At 41.1% G+C, this 17,650-nt stretch overlaps 1 long non-coding RNA gene across 5 annotated transcripts in view; it reads left to right on the top strand.

The window, feature by feature from the left end:
- LOC107539542 (uncharacterized) overlaps positions 1-17,131 on the top strand; it is a 301,088-nt gene extending 283,957 nt beyond the window's left edge. For 4 of the 5 annotated variants that reach the window (XR_015715799.1, XR_015715801.1, XR_015715798.1 and 1 more), the window contains 3 exons: positions 8,993-9,189; positions 9,410-9,514; positions 16,661-17,131. This is a non-coding gene — a long non-coding RNA (uncharacterized LOC107539542). The remainder of the gene's footprint in view (positions 1-8,992; positions 9,190-9,409; positions 9,515-16,660) is intronic. The other variant, XR_015715797.1, reaches the window with a different exon arrangement.
- Positions 17,132-17,650: the final 519 nt, after the last annotated feature.

Below are 17,650 nucleotides of genomic sequence, written 5' to 3' on the forward strand. Positions count from 1 at the left end.
AGAAAAGATCACCCAGAGGTTAGCATCGGCCTAGGATCCAGAAGGTCGCAATTTGATTCCCGGTCAGGGCACCTGCCCGGGTTGTCCGCTCGACCCCCAGCAGGGGGCTTGCAGGAGGCAGCCGATCAATGACTCATCATTGATGTTTCTATCTCTCTCTCCCTCTCTCTTCCTCTCTCTGAGATCAATAAAGGTATACTTGAAAAATAAAATAAAAGCCAGGTATCCTGATTCCCAGGCTGCAGGTCCTTCCGGGGGGCCCACGGATTCCTCTGGCAGTCACGGGCGTGTAGGGGGAGGAGTGAGGATTTGAAAAGGACTCCTTCCTTTGGCTAGCATACAGGCGACTTCTGAATTCTGCAGGAGCCTCATCTTGCCAATAAGGCTTGCCAAACAGAATATTTTATGCGATAGGATTATGTTCTACAAAAACCAAAAAAAAAAAAAATTCAAGGATGCTTTCTTAGGCGATAAGTAATTGCTTCTGGCAGGAGAGCCTTCTGCTATATAGAAAAGGCTCCTTTCCGCGCTTTCATCTGATATTTCAGTGAGGCCCCAGAGGGAAGTGTTGGGAACAAATGCTTGTTTGAGCTATAATATTCCCTTGAAAAGTGAAGCTTGAAGTCTTTTAGGGATCCCAGTGTTCTTTCAGAATTGATTTTGACACTGTAGAACTTGCATCCTAACTAGCTTCCATGCCAAAATATATTGTGACTAGCGATTGGGTAGGTTAAAGAATATTAAAAACAACGGTTCGTGTCAAGAGCCAAAAGACATAGTTTGTCTTCTGTGGCTTCGGAATTGTCCTTAAAGAGCACATTCTACAGTGGTGATAGGAAAAAATTGTGAGAGTAAAGGATTAATTGGGGGGGGATGAGATTCTTTCCTAATAGAAAAACATTAAATGACCAAAAAAAAAAAAAGGGGGGGGGACAAAATAAGAAAACTTTTTATTGTATTATCAACAATAAAAATTCATGATTTCTAAGATTTAGTAAGCACTCAAGATGTTCTGGGCACCGTTGTAAACCCTTACAGGAAATAATGCATTTAATTTTCACAACAGCCCCGTGGGGAAGGTACAATTAATATCCTCATTTAAAAAAGAGTGAACGAGGCACAGAAAACCAATGGCCCTCGTTGGAGGTGATGTTCTAGGAAGTGGTGCAATTCATGCTCAAACATAGGTAGTTTGGTTCTAGTGCCCATTTCTTCCCTTTAAGTCAAAAATTTAAATCTTAAAGTCACATAGCCCTATGGGAATACATCTTGATCTCAAAATTCTACTTACATGAATTAACAGAGACCCATACGAATATTTATGTACAAGAATGTCCTTCAAACCATCCCTTCCAATAATGGAAACTGGAAACATTCCAAATGCTGAACAATTAAGGACCTATTAAGTGCTTGATTCAAAGATGGAAAAAAGAAATCAAAGCACAAAGAAAAATATGAAATCACTCATAATTCCTCTACTTTGAAATAACCACAAAGAAATTGCTGAGCAAATGTTTCCAGCTTTTTTTCTGAATTGCATTTCTGATATGAAATTGGGATCATACTGCATATATTGCTTTATTATATGACCTTTCTTTGTAGATCATATTAGAAATCATTTTCAAGCCATCAGTTATCATTCTATCACTTATTTTAATGGCTTCATGGTATTTCGTCATTTGTACATACCGTGATTTATTTAACAAACCTTTTATTGTTAGATCTGAGCTCTTTTAATTATTATTCTATGATGCCTCAGTGGATCGTAAACCAGCCATCATAGAAAGTGGCCCAGGATCTCTAGCGTGGAGTTTAAGACCTTACATGGTCGGCCCTAACTACTCCAAGTTCATCTCCCTGTGCTTTCCTTCACTAATCATGAATTGCAGCCAAGCAGAATCACTTGCTCTAGAAGTCTAACTGGGCATCACTTAGGCACCCACGCAATTCCTCTTATTCCATGTTTTTATCTACCTAATGCTCTAGCTATTTTCTACTAGGCTGAAAACTACTTAGAGACAGAATTACTGCTGGAATGAACTTCTTAACACCACAAGCCAAAATTGTGTCTTGCACTTTGTAGATGCTCAATAAATGTTTTTGGAATGAATGAAAGCAATACAATATTATTTTTACCAGTGTAAGATTGTAAATCATTCAAATATCTAACAATAGCGCACAAGTTGAGTAAACTATAACATATCGGAACTAAAAAATTTTGAGTGTTAATTAAAAGAAAAAACATTGTAACAAAAGAAAAAAATGTCTGTAAGTAGTGGTAGCCAAAAAGAAGAACATAAAATTAAATGCATGCTAGAATTTGGCTGTTTTAAGTTGTAGGTGTGGAGAATGAAAATGGGATGGGAGTTTTGGAGAAACGTGAGAGCTAGGTGTTGGTCTGGATGGACTGGGGGTGGGGGTGAGGGATTTTCCTATCTCAACTTCTTGTAATATTTTAAACAGAAGGAATGACTGAATGAATTACATTTATCAACATATTTACAATTTTGAGGTGATTTTACTGGATAATGGAACATAAAGCGTAGCGTTTTCTAAACTTATTTTGAGTATTTTCTGTATTACTCAAACATTAGGCAACTTTGTGTGCTTTACATTGTCTAATTCTCAAAATCATCCAATGAAGTAGATAGTAGCTCCTGCGGTAGAACATCGAAGTACAGAGATATTTAGCAGCATTCTCAAGGTCGCACCACTAGGAAATGTCAGAATTACAACTTGTGGGCAAGGCTGTTGTATTCCAAATTTCGTGTGGGCTTTACCACCCGGAAGGTATCCACCTGATATATTAAGGCTGGTTAGGACTCAAAGAAGAAAACATCAGCTCATTACTAAAAAACAATATTTAGACTCTACATTTGAGAGGCCTAAGGTTTTGTTTTAAAATCATTGCCTACATGTATGAAACACTATTGGGAGGAAATGTGTGAAAATTCCATCATGGCATGCTCTTCTACTTTTAGCTGTCCAGTGAACATCTGCTTATCCTGTAATACTCAAATGCCTCCTTCTGGGAAAATACTTCTTCACCTCTTGCCTCATGTACGTGTCTCAATCTTGATTCATAGGGTTTCTTGTTCAAACGTCCACTATAACATTTAGCATTATATTGTCATGATCTCTGGAGTGTGAGCTTCTCCATGGTTGGGAAATGTCTTACCAATTTCTGTGTCTCTTTGTCTACCTGGAACAATGGCCAGCAAAAAATGCATTTTTATTTTTCTTCAGTGAGGCTTGTTGTTAGCCCTTCACCACAACTATTCTTTAGAAAACCTCCAAACCTCAAAATGTGGCATTGCAATTTATTGATGCTAAACAAATGTGTAAATTTAATAACTGTGGTTACCCAGTTGTTCCTGTGGAAGGAAGGCTTCCTTTCTTTAAAAAACAAAACAGTCAAACACTTTGATTTCTCATATTTCTAAAGCATTATGTGTCACAACTTCTTTGTGCCATGTTTGGTCCCCTCATGTCTTCTTCACCTGGTTTTCTTCTTCTGTTTCCTGGAACCAGTCTAAAGGGGAATACAACATCCGGTTCAACACCTTCTTCAAGTGGGATAGGCAGATCTTGTTGCTTTTGCAGAAGAATGATTTCCAATTTGTCTTCTTATGATTCAGAGACTATGACTCATTACCCAGGCCTCTCTCACCTTTTCTCCCTTGGTCCATCTCTGGGATGACATTGTTCTTTATCCCTCCCCCTTTACGAGTTATTTCCATTCTCCACCCGAGATACTACATCCAACTCTGTGTTCATGGTCCAACATGGCCAGCTTGGAGAGGGTCATGTGGAACATGACACACTGATCTCAAAAAGGAGACTGGGAGTGACTAATGAATTGACTGTCAGGACATATGTAGCATTTTATAACTCCTCCTTCCTGCTCTTCTAATTCTACCTAATATGTTAAATATTTCTCATATCTATTCCTTTCCCACTGTTGTGGCCCTCATCTATTCTTGCTTATATTACTGTAATAGTCTCTGATTTGGTCTACGTGCTCCTGATCTCCTCCCCCATACTAACATACATTTTACATTGCTGCCTTTGGGAAACAAAGTGATCATGCCATTTTCCTAATTCAGAATCTTCAATGGCCTTGGACTTTTTTATAAAATACAATATAAATCATTTTAAAACCAGATCCCTTCCTACCTGCTCCATTCATCTGCTCACTTGTTCTTAACTTGATCTGACTGCTGTGAATGGTTTGCTGCTCACGAGCCCGCACTTCTTAGCATTCTTCCCCTCCGTGAGTTTCTGTAGCTCTTTGTATCACAGTACATGTAAGAGTGGCCAGAGCGCAGATAGGGGTCAAGGAATGGTTGTTGAATGATGATATATGGGGAGATATAAGTAGACTATAAGACGCAGGGCTCTGGTCTTGACATTGGCATTATTATTTTCCTATCTTAATAAGTTTTCCTATACTGTACTTCTTGAATTCCCAGGAGTACACAAAAAAATTGTGGAGATTACAATGGAAAAAAAAATGTTTAGTCTTCTGATTAATGTATAGGTTCATCAAAATGTTAAGTTTCTCTAACTTTGCCTGAATGAAATCAGTTTAGTGTAGCAACACAATCTTATGCTAATTAGAAACCCTAACTGGCATCTTTAATGAACAAAACTGTGAAACACTAAAATTGCTTAAAAATAATATTTTAAAATGGATACATAAGCATTTAAAAAATTAAACCTGTTGGGATAAAAATAATTAGTATAAAAAAAAAACTGGAAACTGCCTTAAAAAAATCTGGGACTTAGTTTTAATATCTGTAAAATGGAGATTGATTGATCACCTAGGTACCTTCTAGTTCAGATATTTATAGTTTAGGAATAGACCAAAATTACCTTGGTTCTTAACTTTATCCATTGTTGTATCACAACAGTGTCCTATCTCTTTGTCTACCCAGGGATGGGCCACATAAGGCCCTCAAAATCATTTGGTCTGGCCCTGTCAAGGCAACTGTAGGTGGGGCTCAAAATTCAATAAATCTAGGAGCTTTTATTCATAGCTAATTTTTAAGTTGACAAATTTTGTGTGGACCACGAATGTTATAAACATCCAAATGGCCTTTGGCAGAAAAAACGTTCCCCACCCTTGGTTCCCAATTCCTGAATAAGGATTGGTCTGTACTAGGTGCTAAACAAATATGTGTTGACTAGATCTAGCTGACCAACCTCTGAACAGTTTCTGAAATGGAAGAAAAATAATTGTATCAAAGATATAGGTGGACCATTTAGGTAGTAATGCTGAGATAGACCTTACTGACATTTACAAAAAAAGAATTGAGAGGCCACCTCAAACACATAATTGGCAAACTGAATAACTGAATTGCTGGCGGGAAGGGAATTAGGTAGGAACGCAAGGAACCAAGCCTTCCCTTGGGAATGGCTAAGAGCGCAGGCGGTGAGAACAAACGAGCAGCACGTTTTAGAAGAAACCCAGGCGACGGCTGCCCACCGAACTGAGCCCTGCAGGCTCGCGCACGCAAGTCTCTTTCTTTGGAGCCTGAACGAAGAAATAAAATGAACGTGACCCACAGTAACTGAGGCAAAGACTCAAAAGAGAATGTATAATATGATGATGGTGGTGATGATGCTTGTCAACAGTTTATGGTCACCTGCTGTGTATGACTCCTTGTATAATGGAGTAGACATAATGAAAGGCGAGAAGACAATAGATTAAGGGGAATGAAATGAGATTATTAGCTAAAGGACAGTAATCTAGTCCATCAATATTAAGTCTTCTTTTCTCCCATTAAGCTCAAACAGACCTATATTAGAATACAAGCACTCCAACTACTAACCATGTGACCCTCAACCAGTTGCTTAATCTCTCTGAGCTCAGATTTACTATCTGTAAAATGGAAAAAGTAATACTTAGTTAATAATACCGCTGTGAGGATTAAATGAAATATTCTATGCAGAAGTAATTTACTTCCATGCAAATATGACTTTCATATATTTATTCATATTACTAAGCAGTTAGATAAAATATATGCAGCTAACCATGAATAATTATCAGTAGGTGATTATGTAGGAGGAGTGGTAAGGAGAGTCATGTGACAAAAGTTGTTAGTGAGATAAGGCCAGAGAAGTAATGGGGGCCAGATCACGTTGGGTGTTGTAGACCACTGCCTACAAAAACTTTGACTTTATTTGAGTGAAATGGGGAGCCAGTGCACTATTTCGAGCGAGGGTGGTGGTGGTGGTGATAAAATAATATATGTCTTAAGAGGATCACTTTGGCTGTAGTGCTTATAGAGACTGTAGGAAGTTAAGGAAGGAGGGGGAAAGCCAGGTTATTGCAGTAATGCATAGGAAGATAATGATGGCTTGAACCAGGGTGGTAGTGGTGGGACTGGTAAGGAATCATTGGATTCTGATATCTTCTGAAGAAAGAGTCAGGAGTATTTTCTGACCGATTGAATGTGGGATACGGGAGCTCCCTCAGCACAGATGACACCTCTTCCTAGATTTTAGCCTAAGCAACCAGAAGGATGAGCTTGCCATCTGTTGAGATGGGGAAGCTGCAGGTGGCCTATTTGGGGAGGAAAGATCAGGAATTGAGCTTAGAACATGTTGAGTTGGAGAGGTTGGTTAGCATCCAGGTGGCCACATCAAGTGGAGAGTTGAATAAACTAGCCTGGAATTTGGGAGGTGCGCCTGACCTGGAGATAGGAATTTGGGCTTTGTTGACATGTAGGTAGATGGTATTTAAAGGGATGCCGTGCATCTGACAACTATTCTTGTCCTAGGACTGGTTGCCCTTTGTTTTAACTCAGGTCCACAAGTGGGAATTCTCCCTTCCTTTCTCCTCTCTTCACTCCTTCAGCCTCTCTGCTCTACCCCATGACTCCTTGCTTCTGCATAGGACAGGGCCACCCATCCACATTTTGGGTCCCTTGGGCTTTGTGTTTATTCCTCTGTCCCTACTCAGCTTCCCCCATGACATGACTGCCATGTTTGTTTGGGATTTTGGTTCAAGCCACAAAAGAAAACAGTGAAGCTGAGGGATGCAGGAAGAGAACCCATGGCCTAAGATTTGGGAAACTGGTACACCAACCACTGAGAATTCACAGACAGAGGATTTTTTCACAAGTGTCCACAGAATTAGGTGTTAATCAGCACCCCTAATTTCAACAAAACCCCTATCGCAAGTGCAGGTTAATTTACTCTGTATATTCTGGGGGAATTTTTGGAGAGGATACAGAAGAATTGCCATTTGCCTTCAAGCAGTGTGTGCTTTCGTGGGGGAAGTCGGTGCTCACTCATGAGAAGCCATGATGTATTCAAAAGAAAAGAATGAGACGGTGGGTGAATGGAGGGGTTACTGAGAAATGAATTATTCCTATTTGACCATCACATTCCATATTACATGTCATATCATCTGCAAAGTCCTCATTAACTCCCCATAAAAATGGTCAATGAATCCACAGTGCCCCAGAAAATGAATCTTATTATTGTAAAAATCACATACCTCTTTTGTAAGGAAAAAATAAGAAAATGAAAATTTAAAAACTAACCAATAAAGAAAGAAAATTTTATGACCAGAGATAACCATGGGACTGTCCTTTGGGTAATTTTTCTATGTAGACATTTGTTTTACAAAAAATGAAGTCATACTGGACTTTTTTGTAAACTTTTTTCTCATGAGACAGCAGAGCTAAAGAGTTTTCCATGTCTCTAAGCATTCACCTATAACATCACTTGGGTACCTTCCAATTATGAATATTATGGCTTTATCATGATGGCAGGATTCTGACTTGTTTTATTTTATGTCTCTTTGGCATCCAGAACAATAGTGAGTGACAGGATGTTCTCATAGCCACAGAATCTTAGAGCTCAAAGCTCCCTCAGGCGTCATCCAATTAAATTCCTATTTTGCGGACGAAAAAGTTGAGGCTCAAATTCTTCAAAGGATTGACAGGTCAGATGGTCAGAAAGCTACAGAACCAGAATTGAAACCAAGAGACTGAACTCCAAGCCCAGGGTTTTCAGTATAACATCCGGAAATTGAGTCAACCCAACATCTGTGAAGTAGACGTGTAGTAAAAGGAGAGGGTATAGTTTGCAGGACAAGTTTGGGTAGAAGATAACAGCAGAGGTGACTGTGGTTCTTTTGGAACTTTCAGTTTTACTTCAAACCCTGAGACCCCAGAGTTTTATAGGGGGTGAAGTTTCAGCTTGAGGAAAGGAACTCAGGAGCTCGGGTTTGCAAAACCCGCAGTTGTACAATAGCTCAGCTCTAACCAACACCCTGAGGGGTGCAAAAAAGACCTAGGAGAGTGTATGGCCGCAGAGTCTCAATTCCAGTTTCACATCATTTCTGAAGGGCTATCTTAGGGCTGAGCCCTATAAAGCCTATTCACATTTCAACTTTGCTTATCCTCAGGGGTGATTTTCAGTTTTGATTTTGACAACCCAGAATGTTCTTAACTTCCTAGAATCACTCTCTAAGACTCCTTGCTGTGGAAGGAGGAGAGTGGTGGTCTGGAAGCTTCTGTGAATGAAGCTCATCCCTGCAGAGCTGACAACGCTGGGAGTGCTGGCCAGAGTGTTGAAATAAAACACCATACTTTCAGCTCCTCTCCACATTTTCACTGGTGGGATTTACCTAAAATGCGTACCTGGCCAGGCTGCCTAAAACCTTCCCGTGGCCTCAGGGTAAAGTCCCTGTCCCGCTGTGTGGCACGCAAGACCCTCCACAACCTGGCCTTCGCCCACCTATCTCATCTCCCTGTAGGTGTCTGCACAAAGCCATTCTAGTATTCATCCAGTCCCTGCTTTCTAGAATGCACTTCCTCCGCTTTTACCCTGGCCAATCTCACTTAGCTGAGTCTGGTGTCCCCACTCTCTATTTAAATAACTTGAAAATGCTGTCATCTGTGATAGTTACTGAAATATTTTTGGCAGTTTTCAGTCAAATGATAAAACTTTATCTTAAATCTTATACTCCCGTTAGGATCAGTGTTTCACCCAGTGGCCCCTGCTGAACAAATGCAGCATTAATGCAGCAGGGAGCACCCATTCGCCAGACCTAGCATCCAGAGAGAACCCTCGTGATCGTTTTTCCCAGCTGCGAATGATCTGGAAGGCGTCGATGGTGTTCTCTAGTGCCGCACTTAGGAGATTCCCTTTGATGCTGGCGGCGGTGAAATGGTGGGTAAGAAATCGCACGCTCATCGCAAGGCGGCGGCCTGACAGAAGTGCATAAACATGGTTCTCATCTCAGAATTCAATTACCATATGCACACGGTTGGGCTTGTCATTTATGTACTTGTATATTTATATACCCATCATCCTTAATCACCCACGAGAATGAATGAGTACATTTAAGAACAAATGCAACATAAGCTAACGGTTCTAAATTTCCTTTTAGGGGAGAAAGCTGAGAGACAACTGGACCAGACAGAAGCTCTTTAAACAAGCAAGTCCTGCTACTATTGTACGGGTCGATTTTAGCTCAACCTAAAGGAAATTCCTGGTGAGATGCTCTGCAAATTGCTCTCTTTAAAGCATGCCAGACCCAGCACAGAGACAGCTCAGCTTATCAGAAAGGGCCCGAATTTAGCACCAGGAACCGTGAAGCCAGCTCCTGGCTTAGCCGCGTCTGGGCGTGTGTTCATACGAAATTCATGTAACTCCTCCAAGTCTGTTTCCTCATATTTAATCCAGGGGCTTTGCTACCAGATTCGAAAATCACCAAATATATGAACTTACTTTGAGGTTCTAATTAAACCTTATTTACACTAATATGTTACTTTTTTTTACCCCCATTTGCATCTTATGAAAACCAGGGTCCTAGAGTCCAGAAATACTACTGTTCCTGCTGTTTCTCCTATTACAATGACTACTGCTATTAATAGCAGATATTTATTGAGAGTTTATTCCATGCCTGCATTGTTTTAGCATTTTACATGAATTCATCAAGCATGCCTCATAAAAGCCTTATGAAGTAGCTACTGTTATTTTTCCCCTTTTATAGACAAGGAATTGGAGATCCAGAGAAGTTAAGTAACTTGTCTAAGATCATACAGCTAGTAATTGAAAGACTGGGATTTAGATCCAAGCTTGGACTCCAGAATTTAAACATTCACAACCACCTTCTATCCTCTGTCTAATAATAATAGTAAAATTAGCTTATGATTGGACGGGCTTTGTTCTTTCATGGAGATAATCTCATTTTATCCTTGTAGCAGTCCTGTGAAATAGTGGTTATTCTTATTTCACAGGTGTGAAATGTGGGTCAAAGAGATGAAGGGATTTGCCCAAAGTCACCCTGCTCTGGGATAGAAAAATTAGATGGCTGTCCCAATTGTTGGAGACTAATAGTTTCTCCCATCCTGTTTCTTGCTCTCCTCTGCTTTGTTGGTCCCTCCCCAATGCTTATTTGTTCTACAAGGACCCCAACTGCGTCTTCGCATTTTCAACTTGCTTTGAGCACTTTCTTTACCGTCCGTCTCTGTGACACTCTGTCCATGATATATGAGACTAATTGTTTCAAGTATCGCAGGGTTCGGCAGAGCTTAGAATGAGTTACCATGAACGTCTAGCTCAGATGTTACTGGCATTTAAGGAAATCACCTTGGGAGGACTACTCCAGGTGAACTTGACCTCTGATGCCAAGGTCATCTCCCCAAGTGCAGAGTCCCCACTTATCCTGCTTCCTCTGAAGGAAATTCGAGGCCATCCTTAAACAGAGCATCCACTATGTCATTGCTATCGGCAAATTTTCAACATGTATCCCATTTTCTGTGTCTGCAATTTTGAATGCTCCATAACCTGGCCTTGATTAAAATGTCTAAACCTTCCAGCCTGTTGTCTGCCAGTCATGTTTTCTCTGGGTTGTCATAGCATCTGTCCTTAGGGTGTCCTTTCAACGAGAGCTCTCCTCAACTAACCTTTGGCTTGGCTAACATGGTATCAGCTTAGTCATGAAACAAAACCTCACAAAACCTTCCTTGTCTCCCTAAACCACATCTCTGCTCCCCTTTGCTCTCCCATCTCATGTAACCTCTTTTAAAAAGACTCTCTGCTCATCCTAGCATTTATTACATTGTCTTGAGACTGCCTGTTAAGTTGCCCATCTCCCGTGATTAGCTCTTTGAGGGCAGTGATTTTGGGTATGATGTCTGCACATAATAGATGCTCAATAAATAACTGTCGATTAAATGCTTTTATCTCTGAAGTCACCAAATAGTTTGAGAGGATGCCTTTGTTGCTGTCCCTGCCTTCTAGACTATGAGTTTCCTGAAGGCAGACATTCTGCCTTATTGAACGCTGTGTCCTCAGAGGCTGGCATGGAGGAGACACTCAGTAAATGAGGACCTGACCAGAATTTCAGAACCTCTAATCCTACCTTCACCCTGCCCACAGCCTGCCCCACCTCTTTTGAAATGCATTCCTCTACACAACCGCCCATCTTCCATTACCTCTTTATTCTCATGTTTTCATTTATGGCCTGATCTATGAAATTTAGCATTTGCTTATATTATTGGCCCTCACTGTTCCTGTGTTGTATGTGTTCATGCCCCTCTCCTGCTAATGCAGTTATAACCTAGGTATAAAACGGGATACTACTTTTTGTATCATTATAACTTCCACCACCTTCTTTTCATATTTTAAAAGTTATATATTTATCAATGATAAGTGTCCATATTTGATAAGCTTTTAAAAGGTGCTGCTGTGTAAGTGCTTTACATATAGGTCACAGTCTTCACAATAATCATAAGAGTTAGGCACTGGGGAAATGGAGGCTAAGTAAGCCTATGCCTAATCCAGATGCTGAGTGACAGAGCAGAATTTAAACACAGAGCCTGTGTTTTCAACCTTTTCTACCTCTGCATCATGGACAATTTAGAAAAGCAGAGAAGCAATAAAAATAACATTAAAACATCCATGATTTCAATTCCCTATTAGAGGCAAACAAGGCTAACATTTCGGTACATGGCTTTCCAATCTATAGTAAGCAGCCTCTAGCATGACTCCCATGACCCCTACTTCCAGCTAGTTAAACCCTGTGTGATACCCTCCCCTTGAGTGAGGGCTGGACTTAGTGACTCATTTCTAATGAAGAGAATGAAGCAGAAATGATTGAATATAACTTTTGAGATTAGGTTACAAGAAGACTGTGGTTTCCATCTTGGCACTGTCTCTCTCACTGGGAGAAGTTAACTGCCATATTCTGAACAGACCTATTGAGAAACCCATGTGGTAACGTAACTGAGGACTCTGATCAGTAGCCACTGAAGACCTGAGACATAGGTGAGCTTGGAGCTCCGCCCTAGCTGAGCATAGTGATGACTGTCCCCCCCCCCGCCCCAGGCCCCTGTGAGAGAGAATGAGCCAGAGACACCCAGCAGCTAAGCTGTGCCTGGATTCCTGACACAGCTTCTGTAGGATAATAGATATTTGTCCTACAAATATTTATATTATATTTTAAGATATTTGTCCTACAAATATTTATATTATATTTTAAGATAATAATTTGGGGGATAATTTGATACATAGCAAAAGGTAAATAATAAATAAAATTAAAAATAATAGACAAAATTCATATAAATTTATATAAATATGGTTAATCTGTTTTACTCTATCACAGATCAAAATTTAATTTATTGAATGAAACAAACTGATAACTCATGCTTGCATTTAACAGTCTTCTTTAAAACACTTTTTTTAAAAAATTGTGAAATAATAGCTGCATACAGAAAGTACTCAAAGCTCAAACACGCAGCTGTAGGAATCACAAACAAACACCCTGATTCTAATTTCAGTAAATTTTATTTTTAAACAAAATAAATCTGCAGCTTAGATGTAAAACGAGTAACTGTTTCATCTTCAAAGAGAAGATAAAAAAGAAAGCTGAGCTGATGTACCATGTTAGGATGTTTTAGAGCCTGAATCATATGAAATATTGCCATACATTTTTTAACCATTGAAAGAGGAAATTCTTAGTTAAAATTAGTCATTAGGAGGAAGTCTAGGAATTGTGCCACAGTGGAGCGCACATAATGTGTGGGACAGAGTGGGGCCTCAGTACACAATTGATAAATGAAGCCGACTTGGAGTTAAAAGCATGGACTCGCGCTCCCTCTCAGTCACTTGGAAGTGTGTGATGTCATCGCTTAACTTCTATGAGCTTTAATTTCCTTATGTTTTCTCCCATGACTCTAAAACCTTTTGTGAAGACCTCATGAATATTTTTAAAAAATTTTCAGTTACAGTTGGCAATATTATATTAGTTTCAGATATACAACACAGTGACTAAAAATTTATATAACTTACAAAATGATCATCCTGAAAAGTCTGATACCCATCTGACACCATCCATAGTTATTACAATATTATTACCTATATTCCCTACGCCGTACTTTATATCCCCAGAACTGCTGAATTCCTCATCTTTAAATTGAGGACATGATCATGAAGTTGTGAGGTTTAAAGAAAATGGCATTGTTTACAAGAGGCCGTTGACAGATCACTTGGCACATAGCAAGCCCTCAATGCATCAATTACTATTGAGCAATAATTCTGATTTCCGGATGCTGTCAAATCGTATATATCACTCTATGAAACTTAAGTGAGCATATACATTTTTAAACATAATAACTATTAGAATTGATAAACATGTATAATAAAATAATTTTAAAAAATATATTTAAAGTACAAAGAAGAGAGCAACAAAGAGATGACTCCAAAATTCCACCACTGAGAAGTAACCAACATTAACTCTTGGTAGACATCATTCCAAATGTCTCTGTGTACAGATAGGTTGGGATGAGGGAGAGGGAAGGTTATTTAGGTAGATAAATAACTAGCTAACTCATTAGAGATCATGCTAGGCATACTTAATTTAATAAAACCAACCACATTTACTTACTTTCACTTGAACATAACCAAAGAAAAGTCAACCAAAGTGAAATTTGGATTGTGCTCTTTTCTCAGTTGCCTGTGATAGTATTTTGTCAAATATCTAAGTGAGATTAAGTAAAAATTTAATGAAATCACATAATTGGGAGTTAAAATTTTCCTTCTAACATACATCTTTCAGTTTTTGAAGTCGTACTAATTAACCTTCTACTAGAAAGTTCAAGTGATTCAAACTCCGATATTTTCTCCCATCTCCTTTCTTTTGCCTCCTGCTTGTTGTTACTTGTATAATTTTAAACCTAAAATGATAACGTGCTCTCTTCAGCAATCAAAATGTTTGCTGTTGTGCTATTTACACTTCTGTAAGTGAATTTAACCTTCATCTGTATTTTTTCACTCTAGAGGGGGGGGTGTGTGTTTAATAAATTTGTCTTGTCACTGGATTAGTCTTCCAGTGTATTTTCCAAAAAGGCTCATATAGGACCTGAATTCTCTCATGTTTGAGAATGCCTTCAGTTTTAACATTCTTGAGTTACATTTTCCTTTATTTGGGATTTGTGGGCATTCCTCTAATTTCCTTTGGAAAAAATATCAGTGTGGAGAAATCCGGGGCCGACATGATCCCAGCTCACTCCCTTTTTTGTCTGGATGAAGTCATTCTGTATAGTTAAGGTGGATCAGGATATGTTCTGTATCTCCATGTAAATTATATTTTTCTAGTATATTAATTTTTGTGTCTTGCAGATTTACTATTTTTTCTAATGTCAGAACAAGCCCTGATGAATTACATATCAAACACTCTTCCATTTATTGGCTGCTCTCCTTAAGAAAAGCAGCGATCTTTCTGTGAGCCAACTTTGAAGTACGCATTGTCATCATCTCTAATTGATTTACTCAGTTTATCTTTTCCCTTGCAGTTACTGTGACGTCCAAAGCCTTTTCCTTTTATCATTGTTTGAATTTTCAGCCGTGCCTCTTCTGTTCCTCCCTAGTTTACATTTCTTTATTGGACTCCGTAAGGATGTTGCTTTGCCCTCAATTGTTTCCTTAACCCTGTAATCTTCCTTTTCGCCCCAGCCTATTGCTTCATCATCTTGTTTTTGAGTCTTGTATAAATGACTCCATACTGAGTTTTTTATTGTTCTTTTGCAGATTGTATTTCCTTTCCCTTTTGCGTTCTAGGATGTTTGCATAGTTGAAATGCCATTTCCCCACTTTTTTCTCATGCTTAGCATGAAGAGCCCTGCCCAGACCTCTTAGCTCTGATCCAATGTGGAAAAGACATTAGTGTTCCTTTTTGGCTTCGTCTTTGATGAGGTGGTCTGGTCTTGTTGCTTTTAGTTTAATTGGCCAGGACGGATGGATCTTTCTGAGCACTATGTGGACCCTGAGGATACAGGGCATGGGGCGAGAGCTCAGCTCTAGTTGCTGGCTGACCCTGCATGGGTTTTCTTCTAAGACCTCACAAAGTATCCCCAGCCATTTAGATGCGTGCTGTTCATTCCACCATCTCAGCTCAAATCAATGTAAAAGGCTGGCCTCCGCTGGCCTTTGAACTTTCTGCCGAAGTCCTCTGTGCCTCATCGGTATTCTACTTTCAGTGCAACTGCCATAACATGCCTTTAACGTCATGTGTCATGCTGTGTCACTCCCTTGCTCAGAATCCTCCAAAGACTCCCCTCTCACTCAAGGCCGAGGTGAGCCAGTGCCTCCTGGTCCCTCTGTGTGATGGCCCTCGTACCTGTCTCCTGTCCCTTGGCTCACCCGCTGAAGCCACACTGGCTTCCTTGCTGAGCCTCCACTGTGCCAGGCCCACCTCTTCCTCAGGACTTTCCACCAGCTCTGGGCTTCCTGGTAACTATCCCTCCTGCTCCCACACCAGGCTGGGTAAATGTCCCTCCTGCTCCCACACCAGGCTGGGTAAATGTCCCTCCTGCTCCCACACCAGGCTGGGTAAATGTCCCTCCTGCTCCCACACCAGGCTGGGTAAATATCCCTCCTGCTCCCACACCAGGCTGGGTAAATGTCCCTCCTGCTCCCACACCAGGCTGGGTAAATGTCCCTCCTGCTCCCACACCAGGCTGGGTAAATGTCCCTCCTGCTCCCACACCAGGCTGGGTAAATGTCCCTCCTGCTCCCACACCAGGCTGGGTAAATGTCCCTCCTGCTCCCACACCAGGCTGGGTAAATGTCCCTCCTGCTCCCACACCATGCTGGGTAAATGTCCCTCCTGCTCCCGCACCAGGCTGAGTGTCTGGGAACTTGCTACTTTTTCAGGTCCAATCTGGCAAAGAAAGCGCAGGTCTTCTCTTCTAGGAGCCCTAATATGGGGGGTTCTGTCAGTTCCAACCTCCATCCTCACCTGACACTTAGGTGACAAGGCATGAGGCCCCCTTTCAAGGCATCCCCTCCCATCCATCCCCCCTCCCATGAAATCTGTACGTAATTTCAGGGGACAGGAGGCAGCCTATTTCTGATCTATTATGTAGCCTCTATGTCTGGGATCAATGTTAAACTTTGGGAAATTAAAAAACCTTTTCTCTTCCTTGAATCATCTGATGCTACTACGTCTAACCATCAGAATGGAAGAAGGTCAGGGAAAGACTAGAAATATCAGGAAATACAGGGAGGTCACTCTGCTTAATATATAAGAATATCATCTCTCAAGTGGACATCCAGTGTATACCAGAGACTCAGTACATTCATTGTAATCTTCTCAACACCCTGAAAAGCTAATTCTACCACTCCCATTTTACAGATGGAAAACCTGAGGCCCAGTGAAACCTGAAAAAACCTTAATGGAGTCTTGCCATCAGGTGTGTGAGCAGAATTTATTTGCCACTTGAGTAGAAAGGCAGGAGAGAAGTGGACTCTCACAAAGAGAATCTGAAGGGCCCGCTGTCAGACACGCTGCAGAGGCTCCTACTTGAAGCCTAAAAGATTCCCAGGCTCTCGATGAGTTTGTTTTCTGCATCTGGCGTAGCGAACGGCTGAAGAGAGCTAACGTGCTCTGACTTTTGCTCACACGCATGCACACGTTGCTCTTGGGAGCATGGCAGGAGCAGCATGGACGCGCCTGGGAGCAGCCTGGCCCTCCTCTTGGCTCTGCACTGAAGCTCGGAGCCTCGGTTTCCTCAGCTGGAGTGTGTGGGTAACCATGCCTCGTTGAAGGAGCTGGGAGAGACTTGAAGGGGAAAACTCGGGGCGGAAACAGGTTTGTCCTCCATAGAAGACCAGATACAAGGAAATGCGTGTGGTCTGCCCTCGAGGAAGGCGTTACTCATCAGCGCGTGGCCCGTTCCGGGTGAACCATTTCAGCACATTCTGCCACCGTGAGTAAGCAGAACAGGCCTCTATCACCCAGGCTGGTCATGTCAACACCTGTCCTCAGCTGGTCCTTGGGTGGGAGAGACAGGCTGGTCATCTCTGTCTAGGCACAGGGCAAGCTCAGGGATTGCCACCAAGGACCGGCCATTCTAGAACATGAACGGCTTCCCTTCAGCCCTGAGCCTGAGCCACGCTTGTGACTGAGTTGGCCACATAGTCCTGCTCTCTGCAGAGGGAGTGATGAAAGTGTGCTTGCCCTTTCAGTAACAGGCTCTGACTTTGTCTCCTATGATTCCTCTTGTGTGTTGCAGCCTGGGAAAGGGTTCCTGGAGAGTGACAGGACTAAACAGTAGCATGGAGAGCCCAGCAATAATATGCCTGAGCGCTCTTGCTGTCAATAGGTAATGTTAACAGCTAACAC

Source organism: Miniopterus natalensis, chromosome 16 (genome assembly GCF_054644295.1).
Source record: "Miniopterus natalensis isolate mMinNat1 chromosome 16, mMinNat1.hap1, whole genome shotgun sequence".
Taxonomy (NCBI): domain Eukaryota; kingdom Metazoa; phylum Chordata; class Mammalia; order Chiroptera; family Miniopteridae; genus Miniopterus; species Miniopterus natalensis.